The following is an 18727-nucleotide window of genomic DNA, read 5'->3' as shown; positions in this document are numbered from 1 at the left end:
GCTCATGATTGCATTCAGAGCTGCAAGCATCTCCAATGAATTTATGTGAAGGGATTTTTCATCCAGAGACCACCTCCCACCGGTCTCTAAGTCTTTTAGGCGGGCACCCCATCCTTGAGTGCTCGCATCTGATTCTATGGTAAAGTCTGGTACATTCCCGAAGATAGCTTTCCCGTTCCACGCTTGGAGGTTTTTCAACCACCAATGAAGATCTTCTCAGGCATCTTGTGAGAGAGGAAGGGAGTCCTCGTTCCAGAGCCCCTTCCTCAGGCCCAATGCCTTTAATCTTTGTAGACCCCTGTAGTGGAGAGGACCTGGTGATATTGCCTGGATAGATGAGGAAAGGAGTCCTAAGATCCTGGCCAGATCTTTTAAACGGATAGATTCTTTGGAAAGAATATGAGAAACATGTATTTTTATCTCGGTAACCTTCTTGTGAGGGAGGGTTAAATTGGAAAGAACAGTGTTCACGTTGAAACCAATGAATTCTAGGTCTTGTGAGGGGATCAAGATAGACTTTTCCATATTTATGATGAATCCCAAGTCTTGAAGGAGATTCACGGTTGTATTTAAATGTTTCGTAATTTCTAACTTGTCTTGAGACATGATAAGGATATCGTCTAGATAAATTATTAGACAAATTCCTCTCTCTCTGAAAAAGCTTATTACTGGACGTAGGACCTTGGTAAACCACCAAGGGGCTGAAAATAGGCCGAAAGGAAGGCATTGGAATTAATAAAGGGTTCCTTTCCAAGTGAAACGAAGGTATTTGCGATATCCCTCGTGCATGGGTATGGTAAAGTATGCATCCTTCATGTCTAACTTTACGAGCCAATCCCTGTTTTGCAAAATGTCCCTCAAAAGATGGATACCTTCCATCTTGAAATGTCTGTATATTAGAAAATTGTTAAAGAATTTGAGATTTATGACGGGACGCCAGCCCTTGTCCTTTTTGACGAGGAAAATGGTACTTAAGAAACTCTTTGAAATTTCTGAATGTGGGATTATTACAATGGCTCCTTTGTCTAGCATTTGAGAAATTTCTATTTCTATACATTTTGAATTTTCCTTGTCTAGAAGAATTTCTTTTGGAATTTTCTTTTGAAAGGGTTCCTTCCAAAAATCTATCTTGAACCCAGTTACGGTTTCTAAAACCCATGGGTCTTGAGTGATTCTGAACCAATTGTTCGCAAAATGCTTGAGTGTCCCAGCCACTTGGGAAGTGAATGAAGAATTCAGACTTACCTTGGAAAGATTGGTTAGAGAACCTTGATCTTCCGCCACGGGTCCCTGAACCTCTTCCTCTCTGGGCATAAAAGTTTGATCGGGTTCCTCTGTAAGGACGAGTGTCTCTTTCTTCTAGAGGGTAGAATTGGGACTTGAAGTAACCACGGCTGACAGGTTGTCACCTCCTGTCAGCCCTTCCAAAAAGTGGTCTTCCCCCAAAAACTCTGCGCATGTTGGATTGTGCCTTACTGAAGGCGTTGAAGGTGGAAACTTATTTACCCAAAGATTTTACAAAGTTATCACCAAACAACAAGCTTTTAGCATCACACATGTCCTCTTTCGAGGAAAGGTCCGCGAGTTTGGGGTTCATTCTAAGTAGGACAGCCTTCCTCCGTTCAGTGATTAAGTTGGCGTAAGCATTTTCAACAAAACAAATTGCGCATTGAGCCCATCCCCTCAAAAGTTCAATATCGATGGGAGTATTGTTAGATCTGGCCTGTTCAGTCATATCAAGTATTCTTGAAAGCGGGCTCAGAACATCAAGAAGTTTATCTTGACATTGCTTCAGGCATCTTTCAATTCCTTTTCTTGGGTCCCTCCCGATTTAAAATTTTTATTGTAGCGCGGGGGCTACCAATTTTAATAGCATGAGTGAATGCCTCTTTCGTGTGTTTTTTCTTCTAAAGTATTTTACCCCTAATCTTGGGTACACTGCCGGAGGGGGAGTCCCCATCAGAAAGAGAGAAGTACGTCTCTTGCGTGGGAGAAATTATTTTCCTTTTCAGTAGGGCAGCATTAACTGCTTCCCTAACTGATGATTTGACCTCTTCATTGATTAATTTCTTTAAATTATCCCCCAGAGGTTCTTTGTTTGTCTGAGGGGTATTAGCGTCAGGATTCATTTCTATAAGTATAGTTATAGAGAAAAAAGCTAAAAGAGTAGCCTTGAAAATGCTTAGACCGTGAAAAAATAAAACAGATGTTGGTATTTCCTCCTAGCAGTGTCTACTCACGGTTGTGGCTGATCAGCGCTGAAATCTAATTTAAATATTGCTTGCAATGTAACCGGAGCACTTTTAAGACTTGTTAGATATTTTCAGTACGAAAGAAGGCCACCGGGTGGCGATCTTGCTTCAAATGTCTTTAAATTCTTTCTGCTCCGTTTCAGGCTCCGTCTGTGTCAGTTAAGCTAACGCGCTCGTATAAGCAACGTAGCTATGGAAACTGACATCGGAAAGGAGACGCAAGTTCCTGTTGAAGCGCGTCTCGTTTCCTAGCATGTTGCTAGGACACTGAGTCGAAAACAAAGCTCCGAATCGGCTCAGAAAGATCAGGGCCTATTGAGAATTTGGGATCAGGGCATGTTGAGATAATATGATTGTAAGATCGATGTTTATGAAAAAAATCTAGAGTATTCTCCCTGCAATAAATTGGACAAGGGGGGATAAATAAATCCTGAAAGTAAAGGTTTGGTTAAGAATATAAACAATATATATAAAGAAAAAACGTTTCTGTATAAACAAAGTGTTAAAATAATATATATAAACACAGACCTTAATATTGATAAGAAAGTTTACAGAAATAGTAAAAAACACTCTTGGGTAAATATCATGGGTTAATAATCATAAACAGACAGGAGAGATAGAAAAGAGTACTTAGCTGTGTCAGAGCAGCGAACAAAAGAGGAAGATGAGAGCCTACACAGTCTACTCGGCATGTTGTCAACGTTCTACTTATTATGATGTACTTACATTCTTTAAAGGGCTGCATGTTTGGGGCAGCAAATAAAAGTATTTGCATAATGGTAGCCTCCGGTCTTGTAATGAAATAAGCCAGACAGACACTTCCGAATCGCTTATACTTCTTGGAACATCACAAGGCACCCTGAGGACAGAAGCGATCGTCTCCTATCTCCATCTTGCATGTGGCAAGCATGGAAAGAGAAGACAAACTACTGCCTGCTGTCACAAACAAGCACTGCAGCTGAAGTCTGTCAACTTTAGCGTGCCTCGCCTCATCCCAGCTTTCAGCACTCTCCACTTTGGAATACGGTCCCTGCTGGCAGATACTCCAGGCTCCCATACACACACATAAGACAACGGACACCAATACTAGAGCCAGAGCGTCATAGACACTAAAGAAAGCAACAGTTTGTCGTCCTCTGTAGGTTTCCACGCAGCTAAACCTATCTTGCAGCTACTGAGCCAAAGCAATCTAAGCCGCGGTAGATAAATAACTTTTAAGAATATGCCATGGGGAAAAGTAATGTTTGGCGCTAAAGTAAAGGCAGATTAAAGACATGTCCACTGACACAGGACATATGTTCTGACTAGCAGCCATGTTACAATCAGCCAAATAGTTTGCAAGTCATGATCTTTACGATCTCCCGATCTGAATTTCACATTGGGCACCGTGTTGATAACATAAAAGGTGTGCATGGATGAAGGCGGGGCTGGGGTTAAAAGAAACTTCCGCACTTGGATCCTTGACGAATGCTGAACACAGGCAAACAGCAGAACTAAAATTAATAGTCTCTCAAATACGTAAGGATACAGTACTAGGTCAATGCTCCAAGTGGGGGAAACAAAAGAGGAAAATGAGGGACAAGAGGATGGATTGACCATGAGCAAGCAAGGATGTTTAAGGACACTGAAACAGAAAATTGAAAGCAGTGGGCGGGCTGTAAGCTCAAAAAGGAATAAAACTATATCTATATCTATATATATATATATATATATATATATATATATATATATATATATATATATATCTATATCTATTTCTATATCTATATATGTATCTATATATCAAAACCACACTCCCCCTTGGTAAAGAAAGCGGAGCACACACGGGTTACCAGGTAAGCTGCCTTTTATTGAAACCATCGGCATGACGCGTTTCGTTTCTCCAAACTTCCTCAGATGCCGCCAGAATCTGAAATGGTTTTTCAGCTCACTATTTAAAAGGAAATGCCTCACTGTGATTGGTTGAAGCATCTCTGACACAGTTACCCAGGGATTGGCCCGAACTCAGCACTCCAAGTTCGTGTCGAGCAGATACTCTGGCGTAAGTACTAGCCCCAGTGGGCGGTGTCCGCTCTTTCCCCAGTACGTGCCTTGATCTTATTTTGTGGGCAGTAAGCAGCTCTCCTGGTCCCTTACCCCACCGCTGTGAATCCGAAATCTGCCTTTTAACACCGCTACAGTGAGCAGTGACCTTCCAGTGCAGTCGCGCTCCATCCGATCACAACCAGGCACGGTTTCAGGTTTGCGGTGGTTTCAGCGTTTCTAAAAAGTTTTTAGATTGTCCAAAAGTTGCCACACTTGCCGCTGAAACACTGGGGGGCTGGTACTCCTTACGGTGCAAGTGGCCGCACCCAAAACATCAAAACCACACTCCCCCTTGGTAAAGAAAGCGGAGCACACACGGGTTACCAGGTAAGCTGCCTTTTATTGAAACCATCGGCATGACGCGTTTCGTTTCTCCAAACTTCCTCAGATGCCGCCAGAATCTGAAATGGTTTCAGCTCACTATTTAAAAGGAAATGCCTCACTGTGATTGGTTGAAGCATCTCTGACACAGTTACCCAGGGATTGGCCCGAACTCAGCACTCCAAGTTCGTGTCGAGCAGATACTCTGGCGTAAGTACTAGCCCCAGTGGGCGGTGTCCGCTCTTTCCCCAGTACGTGCCTTGATCTTATTTTGTGGGCAGTAAGCAGCTCTCCTGGTCCCTTACCCCACCGCTGTGAATCCGTATCTATATATATATATATATATATATATATATATATATATATATCTTTCCACTACCTCAGAAAACGCCGGGACACTTCATGCGTCGGTGCAAATTTGGGTCCGAGGCAACCCAATCAATTCATTACGTTTCACCAAGTACTGAAAGTACAGCTGCACTCTTGTCAGGAACAAATAACCGCTTCAGAGTCCATCCATCATTGATAATCCATATTTATTGTATAAAGCTACAGCCAGAAAAATTACCCTACGCATTTCGGCGAAACTCCCCTTGGTCACGGGTAAGTTGAGTCAAACGATAAACACATATAAGACTTAACGTTACACATTACGTGCAACGTAACCAACATAAACAAAAGACTCACAACTCAAAAATTGTATCGCAAAAGTGGCTGCCATCTTAGCACAGTATTGTCATGCAATAAAGTTTTGTTGAAAATACGCTGATATGCTCACAATAAAATATCAACAGCCAAGTGTGTACAAACAAATATCAAATAAGTTCATTCATATGCGATTTTTAAAGCAATTCATATGGCTCCAAGTTAAGCTTCATATAGACACATCTCTCATCTTTGTGATAACGCAAATACATATGATGTCAACCAAACAATAAAACGTATAATACGTTGGTTAACTCATACTAGCCTGAGATCAAGACCCTGGATGACCCCAAAGTGTGCTTACTATAAAAAAAACAAACTTGGAATCATAACAAACAATAATTGTTTGATTATCTGATTGCCCAAGTCGGGCTTGCGTCCCATAGTACACTCCATAATATATATCATACCCCAGTGGGTTAGAACAAAGTTAAGGTTCATTGACAAATCATATGATAAATTACGGATAGTATAAATCTTCACAGGTATTATACCCTCAGCCGTAATTATAAGCAGTGGTTAAACAGACTAAATTGGGTCCATGTGGGCAATTAAGTACTTTCCCATGTAGGACGTAATAACCAGGGCTTGTTGACTCCTCTCATTCACAGATATTATGACCTCAACCGTCATAATGAACTAAGAGACATTGGTTAAACAAACTTAAATACAGTCCAAGTGGACAGTTAAGTACTTTCCCAAGTTAGGACGTAATACCCAGGGCTTCTTCACTCCTCATGACTGCTCAATGGAGACTGAAACAAGAGGGAGAGGAAAGAAAATCTGGATGAAGAAATTGAAATTAGATGTACACACCAGAAAAAAAGAGACTGAACTCTATCCTTCAATTAGGCCTACCACAGTAAAAAACAAACAACAAAGCGAAACAAAAACTCACATAGTAAGTTATAATGGATGATAACACCTAATCACACAGGGTTGAATCATAAATTCATAATAGAACGAATCATTGCCAAACGTTGAAAGGAAAATATGATTCTACATAGAATCCTATAGTACTTAAAAAATCCCTTCTACTTAAAAACACATTGTACTTAGAAAACATACGTTGCACACCCGGACCTCTCGAAAGGAGAATGCTAATTCTGTCAATGTAAAAGTCACCAATGGTGTCTCCTCTAGGATGAGCTGAATACATGCTATTCCCCTAGATGCCATGACATTTATTCTTCAGAGTTTAGACCCTCAGGGATCTTAGTATTCAAATCAAGAATATATCTTGACTCTAATTGGCGGAGTTTACGTATCCTGTCTCCTCCTCTTTTCGTTGCCTCCACCCTGTCAATCACAAAAAATCTCAATAAATTGCGATTGCTTCTGTGGAATTCTTCGAAATGTCTGGCAATTGGTGACAGTTTGTCTTTGTTCTGGATTGCCCTTAAATGTTCCAAGACACGTTTTTTCGCTGTAAACATGGTGCTACCCACATACTTCTTAGTACAAGGGCAAACCAGAACATAGACACAATAGTCAGACAGACAAGTAAGATGTTTCCCTATATACCTCTCTGTGTCACTAACAGGGTAATGTACTTTAACATTAGTGCTGAACTTGCAAGCTTTGCAAGACATACATGTATATAATCCCTGTATCTCGCTATATATATCAAATTAAAGCAAGACATATTGAATGCTCGACCTAAAAAGACAAACTGACCTTTGACCTCTGTCCTTGAACAGACAGCATGTGTGTCAAGATAAAAACAAGATTTAAAGGCATCTTTATTGATCATTCACTTTCAGAATGATCAGAACATCTGTTCCTTTTCATCTCTAGTTCACTCGCCAGAAGGGGGCCAGTGAGTCCTAAAAATTGCTCGACATCAAATCTGACTCGCCATAGCGAATAGGTTTTTCTAGGCCTGACTACTCCATATTTGGAAGGATCTGGGAAGAGGAAAATGTGGCATCAAATTAGAAGAAGGGATATCCAGGCCTCAAAAAAATGATTGAAATGTTACTAGACCTGCAGGTCTAGTGACTTAAATAATCTGCTCAACCTATTTGTAATGCTCTTGATCCCTAAACTGGTTTCAAATGATGTGACCGTGGGCAACTATTTTAAATAATGGAGCCTCTATTTTCTTCATTATCCCGTATCAGAGCGCTTCAAATGTGCAAATCCAGCATGACTGTTGTACAAATAAAACTCGTTTGATTAGACTTAACTTTTTTTCAATATATAGTACAAATCTAGCCCCAGGATACATATGAAACCTGACTTGCCTCTTAGTTCATTAACAGCATTGTCATCAGGGCGGTGGCAGGAATGTTTCTCAAATCATGTTTAAAAACTATCACTTTTAATAAATACATAATTAAGGGATGAAGTGGTAGCACACTCATTTGTTATCAGCGGATTTTACATTGAAATGGCCACAAACTTTCCCACTGACATGCGGTTTTACTGCTAAAACTAAATTATGTACAAACAATACTGTTTGGAAATAGTTTCTGCAAATGTGTCATTTGCATATCACCAAGTAAAGTTTTCTAGTTTGTTTCGCTCCTATTTAATTCTTTGTTTGCATCACACTTCTTGATTACAAAAAAGTGTGCTATCATAATTCCGGCTATATTTAGAAATATTTGTAATATTAATTGACACGCTATTTATTTAAATGTTATGTGTTGGAGAGAAATAACTAACCTCTTTGTACAGCTCACTTGACAAAAACCTCTAACTCTAGTAAGAGATAGAGAGAGAGAGAGAGAAATAAACTCAATTTTCCAAGCAGCAGTTAGTAAAAAAACAAACTGAGATTCAATCTCCTTCCTTGAACAGACAATAAATGTGTTGAGATGAAAACAGATTTAATGGCATCTTTATTGCTCATTCACTTTCTGAATAAATAGAACACCTGCTCCTTTACAGCCTAAATTCATTCGCCAGATGGGACTAGTAGGTGCTAATATAGCTACTGGCAATTGCAAGAGGGCGTCTAGATTTTGAGGTCTGATATCTCATCAAGATCCCCAAGAAAGGTGACCCGAGTACCTGCACAAACTACAGAGGGATAACTCCTCTGTCAACCCCAAGCAAAGTGTTCAACACAGTCATTCTGAACAGAAAGAAAGAACAAGTTGACGCGCAGTTGTGAGACCAGCAAGCAAGCTTCCGCAGAGAGATCCTGCACAGACCAGTTTGCATCACTGCACATCATCATTGAGCAGTCGATAGAATAGAATTTCCCCATATGTCAATTTCATTGACTATGAGAAGGCCTTTAACAGGGTTTACAGAGAGACCCTTTGGAAACTCCTCTGCCACTATGATGTGCCAGATAAACTCATAAGAATCATCAGGAACTCTTGTTATGAAATGAGCTGCAATATAGTCCATGCGGGACAACTCACAGAAGCCCTTCAAGTGAGGAATGGAGTCCGATAAGGTTGTTTGCCCTCACCTTTTCTTTTCCTTCTGGCTATAGATTGGATAGAGAAGACATCCACAGCAAGGAAAACAATTGGGATCCAGTGGACATCTTGGACACAGCTCGACAACCTGGACTATGCAGACGACCTGACCCTACTCGCCCATACCATCTGCAGATGCAAGTGAAGACTGACAATGTGGCAGCCGCATCAGCTCAATGTTGCCTCAACATCCACAGGGGAAAAACAAGATCTTGAAGGCTAACACTGCTAGCTCAACTGCAGTCATTCTTGCAGGTGATGAACTGGAAGAGGTTGAGGCCTTCACATACCTGCACAGACGTCAAGGCAAAAATCGGCAAAGCAAGGGCTGCCCTCATTCTGTTAAAGAAGATCTGGAGCTCCAAGGACTTAACGCTGCAAACCAAGAGCAGGCTTTTTAAGATCAATGTCAAATCTTTCCTTCTGTATGGACGAGAAGCTAGAAGGAAAACAGTGACCACCACCAAACTAAAGTCCAGACCTTCATCAAACCTTGTCTAATGAACATTCTTCATATCTGCTGGCCAAACACCATGAGCAACAATGACCTATGGCAGCACTTTCCAACTCCCTGCTCATGAAGGAATCATGAAAAGATGCGGGGGTTAGATAGGTCACAACCTACGAATGCTCGCATCATACACCACCAGGCAAGCCCTGACCTGGAACCCTTAAGGAAAAAGCAAAAGAAGAAGCCCAAGAAACACCGGGCGCTAAGGCCTCACAGCAGATTGAAAGGAGATGGGTTACACCTGGAGTCAGATTTAAAGAAAAGCCTAGCACACAGATGGCTGTAGAGTCCTGGTTGATGGCCGATACCCCAGGACGGGTGGTAGGCATAAGTCAGTCATCAAGCGTCTTGAGGCATTTAAGACTACGCCTTCAAATATTTGGTAAATGGGCCGTGAAACTTAATCTCATTCAGTGCATTGAGCTCATTACTCCGCTTTCAATTTAATTCCAATGATACACTTTATTGCATTTACAATAGTTACTGGACATGCAATTATAATCATTACGCATCTCACTCTTCCCAATTAAATGGGCAAGTATTATTATAGCAAACCACGGAACAGCTCTTAACGGGTAAAGCTAGTACTGTAGTTCCAGAGTAGAGTCACATGTGTTTCACATCAGAAACCCCCTACTCCAACAACTAACACTTCCAATATATAATGATTGCCTCGAACTGGATACTAACCATTTTTAAAAAGTACCATCTTTGCTCTTGAGATAAGAAGTCACAGGGCGGGGCATGTAACACCTGTTTGATTTTTGAGTTTATTAAGAGGCTCTTTCCAGCATTTACAATGGAGATTTAACTATCTTGAGCTAAGGCAGCCATACATTCCCATACCAATCACAGAGGCTCAAATCATATTTGGCATTTCATTTTTGCTTCAATGCTGTTTTACGGCATACTGCTAAATTATTGGAACATTGAGCAGTAAATCAGCTATGGTGTGAGTTTGGCTGTGTGACGAATAAAAGATAACTGGGCTGGTAGCATGCAGAAGCAGAGTTCCCTCACCTGAGGTAAGGTGTATGCTGCAGTCGAATATGAAGAAAGGTCCTCCGTTTATATACACATTACATGAGAAACAGCCGAAGAGCAGTTTTTATCAATGCCCCTAAAATTATTACAAGCCTAACTGAAAAGCCATGTGCCACACTAATGACCTTGGATGCAAAGGACATTTGATTTTAAACACCTGCATAGTTTTGTCAAAGGCAGTACACATATTTGTGTTGGGGGTAACATTTAGAAGCAAAAAACAACAGCAATTACCAAATCCACAGAGGAGCACGGCGAATTGGCGCCGGACCCACAGGAAGACAATCGAGCCGGAGAGGCGGTTAAGTGAAATCTCCTGCTTGCGCGCCCTCAATGCATTTCACTCGTCTGTCAGAGTCGGAGAAGGTGACGCAGGAAGAGAAGACGGCAGCAGGATCGCTCCGGTGCGGACAGCCATCCCAGGAGGAATACCCGGAGGTATTTACGTGCCATTTACTCCAGCATTGCCGCCATCACCCTGGGAGAGGACTGCAACTCCCAGGGTGCAAATTTGCCACCACAGCTGCCGCGAGTAAGAGGGAGGCGTGGTGATCGTGTATAAAAAGGTGCTGCCTCTCCCACCGCGGCGCGGGACGCAGCCCGGATGAAGCCCGGACCAAGGGCGGGCCCGTCTGAGCCTGTCAGAGACAGTAAGAGGCTGGCCCACCCCTCTAAGCTAATGTGCTTAAGGACGATACTTGTAGTCTTCCATTTTGGGACTTGACTGGTTGTGCCTGGGATTATATCACTAATTGTTTAGGGGCACTGCGAAAATGAGCAAGCGAAGATTAAACAAAGGGCAGGAGGCACCTTATACGCTTTCCTGCAGAGGGCCGAATCAGTGCTTATAAATGAAATTAAACTCACTGAGCGTAGGCTGTCCTTGGAGCCTCTACCCGCACATAGTAGACTTTCTATGACCCCTGTATTGATCGAATCAAGTGCAGTGATCAACAAAGAGGCATCCTCCCCCTCGGCCTGATAGAACATCACATGTCACAGTAAACCAATCGGTGGATATTGTGCCCTCGTCATCCTCTGAGCTAGAGCTCAGTCCTGTTAGGGTTACTGTCACTACCCGAGGGCAAACAACTAAGCCTGGAATCGAACACACTAATACCTTTAACAAAAAAAAGGACGAGTAGGAATCCCCGGAAATTGAGTAAACCTGGGAAAAGATTAAATGGAAAGACTGTCAAATTATCTGCTAAAACAAGAGATCTTGGCGAGGGCCAATCGACTGCTATTAACCCTACTGAGAGAGACAAACCGGTCAATAGTATTCAAGACGGGAACTTCCGGGGAAGACTATATTGGAACCCATTATATTAAAAATAACAACTGTGGAAGCCAGGCTAACCAGGGTGGAGGAACTCCTTAGCAATAAACATCCAGTCACCCCAACTGATAGCTCCAAGACAACTCCCGGTGCTTCAAACACCAGGGAGGCAGAAACAGGAGATGACAATTTATCTAGCTGTACCTCAAATGGACAAACACAGGTAGGTAGTCTCTCTAGTAAGAAGGACCCAAGTGCAGCAAACATATCAGCCAGCACCAGTGCGCTTCCCCGTAAAGGAGGAATCCCCTCGGTTCCCCCCCAAAAGCTCCTCCAAGACAGAGCGAGGAACATTGACTGTTAGGACGCCTGGAACCAACAGGGACAAAGAGAAAAGGTCCAAATTTTGGAGACCAACTAGAAATTCCCCAGCGTCCACCGCATAATTTGAATCTGCCCCCAGAAGCCACCCCATATACAGTAGTCTTGGCAAACGTCCCCTTTTTAGCTCATAATGCCTTTGAACACTGGGTAGCTTTAAGGAATAAGTCACTCCATTTTTTTAGCTTAAGGACTGGCTTAGACAACTCTCTCTTCTCCGAATTCAAAATGGCTCGAAGAATAGGGTGGGTTGGTCCTTCACCCAAGTAATTTCGAGGCGATTGTGTTGTGTTAACCTTCAGCTCACCCCTCTTGGTGCACACTATCCTAGAGAGGGGCATCAATGGGTCTCAAAACTCCAATGATATACATATTTTACCATTGGGCTATTTTTATAAACTACGGACCGTCCCAATGCCCCGAGGCCACATGTATGGGGGGGGGGGGGAGGGCAATTTTAGGGGACCCGGGGAGTTTAGATTTCCGATTCCAGTGAATAATCGCTTTGATGCCTTAAACTTACTGGAGGATGTTGACTGACTGGGTGCGGTGAATCCGGTGCTCCCTAATCCTGTGGTGACTAGGTTTGGTATTGGGGGATGTTCTGGTTCCCTTGCGGTGGGGAGGGCCAAATCTTCCCCTGTTCTTGTTGGGAGATGTGGTGATGGTGAGGTCCAGGGACCGACAGATATGGAGGTAAATGAGCTGGCTGAACCCTTGGGTACTTTAAATGCTCCTCTCCCTACCTGTGATACTACCGAAGACCCAATCGGGACAGTTATAGCTAATCGTCCCGTGAATGGTAAACTCGCCCTATGCAATGTTCTTTCTTGGAACATTGCTGGTATCTCTTCAAAGATAAATAATCAACTCTGGGGTGAATTTATCAGTCACTTTGAGATCCTGTGCTTTCAGGAAACCTGGACAAAGGAAGCGGTCCACTTGAATGGTTTTAGGACATACCATACTGCAGCAGTCAATAGTCTGAGCAGCAGGGCTAAGGGTGACTTTTGCACATATATATCAACTAATATAAATACCAAAGATATAAAAATGCTTGCTAATGATAACCATTACCATTTAGTTGAATTGGTTTTCGATTCAACGCACTCCATAGTTGTCACTAATTTTTACAATAATATTCCCCCTGACAAAGTGAGTCGTTATTTTAAATTTGTTGAAAGTGTTGAAAAACGTTGGTAGCAGGCAGATGGAAGACACAATGATTATACTTGTCGGGGATTTTAATTGTACTTTATGTGTGAATGCCGGGGATAATTTATGTGAAGCTTTAAACGACGACGAGGTACGTGTGTCCCATTTCCGACATTCAGTCCTGGGGGAACAACTTAACGAGCTCATTTTCTCCCTCGATCTGGGTTATGTAAATGAAATGTGCAATGTTTCCGTCCCCATGCCCAGGACATTTAGCGGCAGGGGTGCCTGCACCACTATTGATTATGTCTTAGTTTCTAATAGCCACGCACACAGCTTGCATTCTTTTTATGTTTCCGATAATTCCCTAAGTGATCACTCTTTGCTTTGCTTTTCTACCACCGTCTAACACAGCTTTAAGACATAAAAAGAATAACCAACTGTTAGAAAATTTAGATATAGGGAGTACCAACGGATAGTCCCTCCGCTGGACCATGGTGGATCAAGCAACTTTGGTTAAAACAGTGGTGGGTAAATGTTATTTAGCTATTAAGACATGTTTGAGCGACACAGCTACCCCAGAAAATATCTTAAGACACATTTCGGGTAATATCTAACACTGTTAGCGACTCTCTTATCAGACGCAAAAGTAACAAGGGGCACCAGAATGGTTGGTTCGATTCCGAGTGCATCCAAGCCTATTCCCACTTATAAAAGGAGTTACACATAATTCCGAGAACCAAACGTAACGTAAAGCTGACCAGAGATGCATATAAACAAGCAATTAGGACTAGAAAGGTCACATTAAAGAAAGAGGCATGGGACGCACTACACTCTCAATAGCCAACGATAATGTGGCTTTTTGGAAAGCTATCAGGGCTCCTGTTTTGTCTAGTGGGGTTGGTCCATCACTAGAAATAGCAATAGTTGAGGAAAGATGGATTAAGCACTTCACAAAAGTGTACCAGGGTGAGGGAAATTCAGATGTGATGGATAGCAGTGTACAGAGCGATTGCAAATTGAAGCCTCCGTCCCCACACAATGCTCTATTGTTCAATCTGGACGAGGTAGAGCGGGCCCTTTCTCTTAGTAAGGGCGGTAAGGCTCCCGCACCAGACGGGGTCCCAATAGACTTGTTTAAATCAAATCCTCCTCTGTGGGCCCCTCTCTTAACACAAGTGCTGAACACTAGCTGCAGTGCAATCTTTCCACCCACTTGGGTGGAATCAACAATTGTGCCTATTTTTAAAAAGGGGGATAGACAGGACCCGGCGTGCTATAGGCCAATTTCCCTATTGGAGGCTACAACAAAAGTTGCATGCAGAATTATATTGGAACACCTTCAGGGCTGGGCGGAGGAGAATGCTGTCCTGTCTGGTCTGCAATACGGTTTTGGAACCGGCGTAGGGACTGTGGAGCAGGGCCTGAATCCGTCCCTCCTGGTAGGCAAATACACCCGTACAAAAAAGGGGAATCTATTCTTAGCATTTGTTGACCTTACAGCCGCATTTGATTGCGTGATCCATAACAAACTCTGGTCAATTTTAGAAGTAATGGGGGTTGATATTCAGATTATTTATTTTCTTAAACGTTTTTATTGTAATGCCAATGCACAAGTGCATTGTGGTGTAAAGGGTGAACGTTCAGCCCCCTTTCCTATAAAAAGTGGTGTTAGGCAAGGTTGTGTCCTGGCCCTGTATCTTTTTAATTTGTATATAAACTGATTGGGGGAGGCTCTTTTAAATAATCATGACTTCCCCAAAGTGGCAAGGTGACCTATCCCAGCCCTCTTGTATGCAGACGATGCGGTGCTTATGTCCCGCACACAAGTAAGGACAGACTTCAGAGGGTGCTGGATAGTTTCAAAAACTTTATGAAAGATTTAGGGTTAAGAGTTAACTCTTCTAAAACTGTTATAATGTACTGTGGCAACGGCATTAAAAAACACAAAGATATGTTTGTGGCTGGGCAAAAGATTGGGGTCACCAAGAATTTCGCATACCTGGGACTTCTATTCGCCCATAACAATTCCCGGACGCAAGTAGCGGCTGCGAAAAAAATGGCCATAGCCGCCCTTATTTCCTTTGCCAAAAAACTAGGTAAAAGACCACCTGAGGAGCTTATTAAAATCTATAAAGCAAAATGCGTTTCAGCAGCAGTTTACACGACTGGGGTCTGGGGCCAGTTGATCTGCTCCCCATCCAAAGAGTAGAAAACTCCTTTTTAAAATATATTTTATCTGTTCCTAATGGTACCTCAGCATGTATATGTCATGCGGAGTTGGGCCTCCCTTTCATTTCTGATTTAATTAAAGTTGAGCCTGTGCTGTTATGGCACAGACTCTGGACTAAAGAAGAGGCACAATTAAACAGAGACATCCTTTTGGATGTCCTGAAATTGGATAGGGCCATGAGGATACCATGGATAAGCTATGTCCGAAACTTTTTGAAAGACCTTGGATACTCAGAGTATTTTACCAATCCTAACTCTATCGGGGAAATCACCAGGAAGGACTTAAAGAAGGCAGGCCTGTAACTGTTAGCCATTGCCAGATTGTCATCTGAGATAGCAAAACCCCCTGTCCTACACAATCAGATGATCTTAATCACTTTTAATATTCAACCCTATCTTACTTTTGTGGCAGAAGTTTATGATAGGTTCCTATTAACTCGATTTCGACTGGGGGTCTTCCATAGATTAGTCACTTTCCCTAAAGTGAACGATTGGTCTCACAACCTCCAGCTGTGCACCTGTGATAATACTTTTAAACAAACTACGATACATGTTATTCTTTTTTGTGGATTTTATTCTTTTGCTAGAAGACTGTGTTTAGTACCCGTATTAAAACTGTTTGGTCATCGCCAATGTCAACCTGCACTTTTGGCTTTACAACAATTAGACAACGTGCATTCTGTCTACAGGACGACAATTTTCCTGAAAAAGGTCCTGAGTCAAAGGAAACAAATGCTCACCTAAATGTTTCTCTAATTTAAATGGGGGTTCTGTCAGTTTTAACAAAGTTTTATCTTTATGGAAATTTTATAAATTCTGAGTAAATGAATTCCTATGAACTTGTTTTTACCTATGAATTGTTGCCGTTATTATATTTTATTGCGCTTTTATGATTGTTTCTTCACAATCGAATAAAGCTTATTTTGAATTTGAATGAATGTTAGGAAAGCCCAAAATATATATATATGCAATTACCAACATTAGACCAGTGCAAGCATTACACCAATGGCATTAAGACCTCAGACTTGTACTGGAGATTCCTCGAATCACACTCAAGTGTGAGTATTTGAGACCTGGTCTGTGAAAGGAGCAGGATGGTGGCAGTAGGGTGAGATTTCAAGTCTGCTAGAGATGTGAATGTGCTGTGTCAAGGATGACACTAGTACTCTGAGGGTTGCAAGAGTGTGGTCACTAGTGCAAGACTGTCGATCTGAATCTGAGAGGTCTATAGTGTAACTGCGAGTCAGTGAGGAGTGGGAGATTACAACTGCTAGCCTCTGGTTGAAACTGTGAAGGTGTGAGAAGACTGTCAGTAGTGCAAGCCTATAGCCTGCGAGGGGTGATGTATGTATGCATGCATGTTGTTTGGGTGCATCTGTGTAGGTCTGCACTATTTTTAAAGCTTGACGTTTTGTCTTTGTCAATACTTGTTTTTCAATGTAGGCTTAAATTTTGGCAACCTGTTCTCAGCTATCTCACAAAAGTAATGAAAGTATGCTAAAGTAAGTAGTGTAATATCACATTCATTCTCGAAGGTGCTCGAGGGGTTGATCACTGTAACAAAAGAGCATGGACTGGCATTTCTGAGAAGGTTGTAGGGCACCAGGGGCTGTATTACCAAGTGACGCTGGGGAGCAACGGGCTTGCACGCCCACTTTGTGCACCCCATGGCACTTTGGTATTACAGAAGGGGTCAAGGATTCTTGTGGGTCCTCCTCTGTAATACGGGCGCCTCGAAGTGTGCCTCAAAAACCATAAAGGCAGCCCTCTTGGGGGGATTATGGAGGTTCCATGGACCCCCTAGACATCCCTTTGCAGACAGGTGCAGCCAGTCACTTGGCAATGGGGATTTCTGTTCCATCTTCAAAGTGCAGGCGGATGCCGTCTGCAAAGTGAAACAAAGAGCAACTTTGAAGCAGCTGCTCCATATTTCAATTGAAAGCGCTCCCCCCAGGGCAGCGGTGAACTCGTGCTGCCCTGGGGGCAGCGCATTCATGGCAATACGGTGTTTGCAATGGGCATCACATCAAAGTGTAACAAAATGGAGTCACCATTTTTATGATCCTGTTAATTTTCTCCTGCAGCTATGACATGTAATAATTCCAGCAAATACAACACAATTGGATATGGGCTTCGGTAACAGAAAAAACATATATTTCCCTATAGCTAGGAGGCCTAGGGAATCGTTCTCTACCCTCCCAAAGCACTGCCTGACTACATGGCATAAACCAGATGATGTTTAACTCTTGGCTTAGAGGCAACCACAATGACATTTATGGGCAGTCTGCTGCTGTATACTCCTGCGTGCTTTAAGATTGAAAATATTAGTAGGCCATTTAAATACGGTGTGCCATGCACACACTGTTCTTTATTGCATCAGTCTCTCTTGACAATGCATAATCTGGTGAAGCTTACAGATGTAGCTTTTTAAAGTGCAAGGACATGATCATTTGGGGTAGGTATTTTCGTTGTGTGGCTGTTAGGAATGTGCATAGGTGAAAGGCAGAAAGAGTTAAAGGGTGGTGAATGAGTTTACAAATGGGTAAATGGGTGAGTGAATACATTGACTGTTGGTAGGATGAACAGATGACTGTGAAAAACAAAGAATGGCAAAGTGAGTGCATGAACTGATAAAAGACTAATGTATGAAAGTGAATTTGTGGGTTAATGGGTAAGATGATGAATTAATGTGAAAATGGCAGAGACCAGAGTGCTAGAGTTGGCCGCACTCCAGTTGGTGGTAGATGGCTGTTCTTCCCCTACAGATCTTGCTGCTCAATGCCTCATCCATGCACTAACTCTGCCATTTATCCATTCATGCACTCACTAATCCATGTATTTACTCATTCTCACATTCATCCACTCATCGATCCATACAATCACAAACTCACCAATCGTTGGAGAAGTAGTTTCAGATATGAAAAAAAAATACCAATGGCTTTGCTAGTGCTTGTTTATGGGTTTCAGTGATGAAAAAACAACGTTTCGGCAGAGAGAGTTGGTTACTCACAGTTAGCCCTGGTATAAGGTAATCTAATGGACTACCAAGCCATCTACACAATTAAATGTGCATGAAGAACAAACCTTGGCAAAGCCAATATGTATCGCCTTTTGGGCTGCTTGCCAATGCTGTGCAACAAAGGCAAACAAAAAAAAAAGCAAAACAAACAAAGTCGTGATGGCGCAGCCACCAATGCTGGTCACATCATTCTGTAGGGGTACGATTTTCTTTTTAGTGTTTTTTTACTGACAAATGTAAGATGGTGGACAGTACTAAGATCGGTAAATAAAAAAAAGGAAAAACTTATGTGAAAGCGCTATTTTG

At 42.3% G+C, this 18727-nt stretch overlaps 1 protein-coding gene across 7 annotated transcripts in view; it reads right to left on the bottom strand.

Moving 5' to 3' along the window:
- Window positions 1–18727, bottom strand: part of INO80C (INO80 complex subunit C) — a 199107-nt gene that overhangs the window by 163373 nt on the left and 17007 nt on the right. For 2 of the 7 annotated variants that reach the window (XM_085606852.1, XM_085606853.1), the window contains exon 2: window positions 6081–6118. The exons of the other annotated variants lie outside the window; for them this stretch is intronic. The gene's annotated coding sequence lies outside the window, so the exon portion shown is untranslated. The remainder of the gene's footprint in view (window positions 1–6080; window positions 6119–18727) is intronic. 7 annotated transcript variants of the gene reach the window in all.

The sequence above is a fragment of the Triturus cristatus genome, chromosome 5_2 (genome assembly GCF_964204655.1).
Source record: "Triturus cristatus chromosome 5_2, aTriCri1.1, whole genome shotgun sequence".
Classification (NCBI taxonomy): Eukaryota; Metazoa; Chordata; class Amphibia; order Caudata; family Salamandridae; genus Triturus; species Triturus cristatus.
This window is presented reverse-complemented; position numbering and strand designations above follow the sequence as displayed.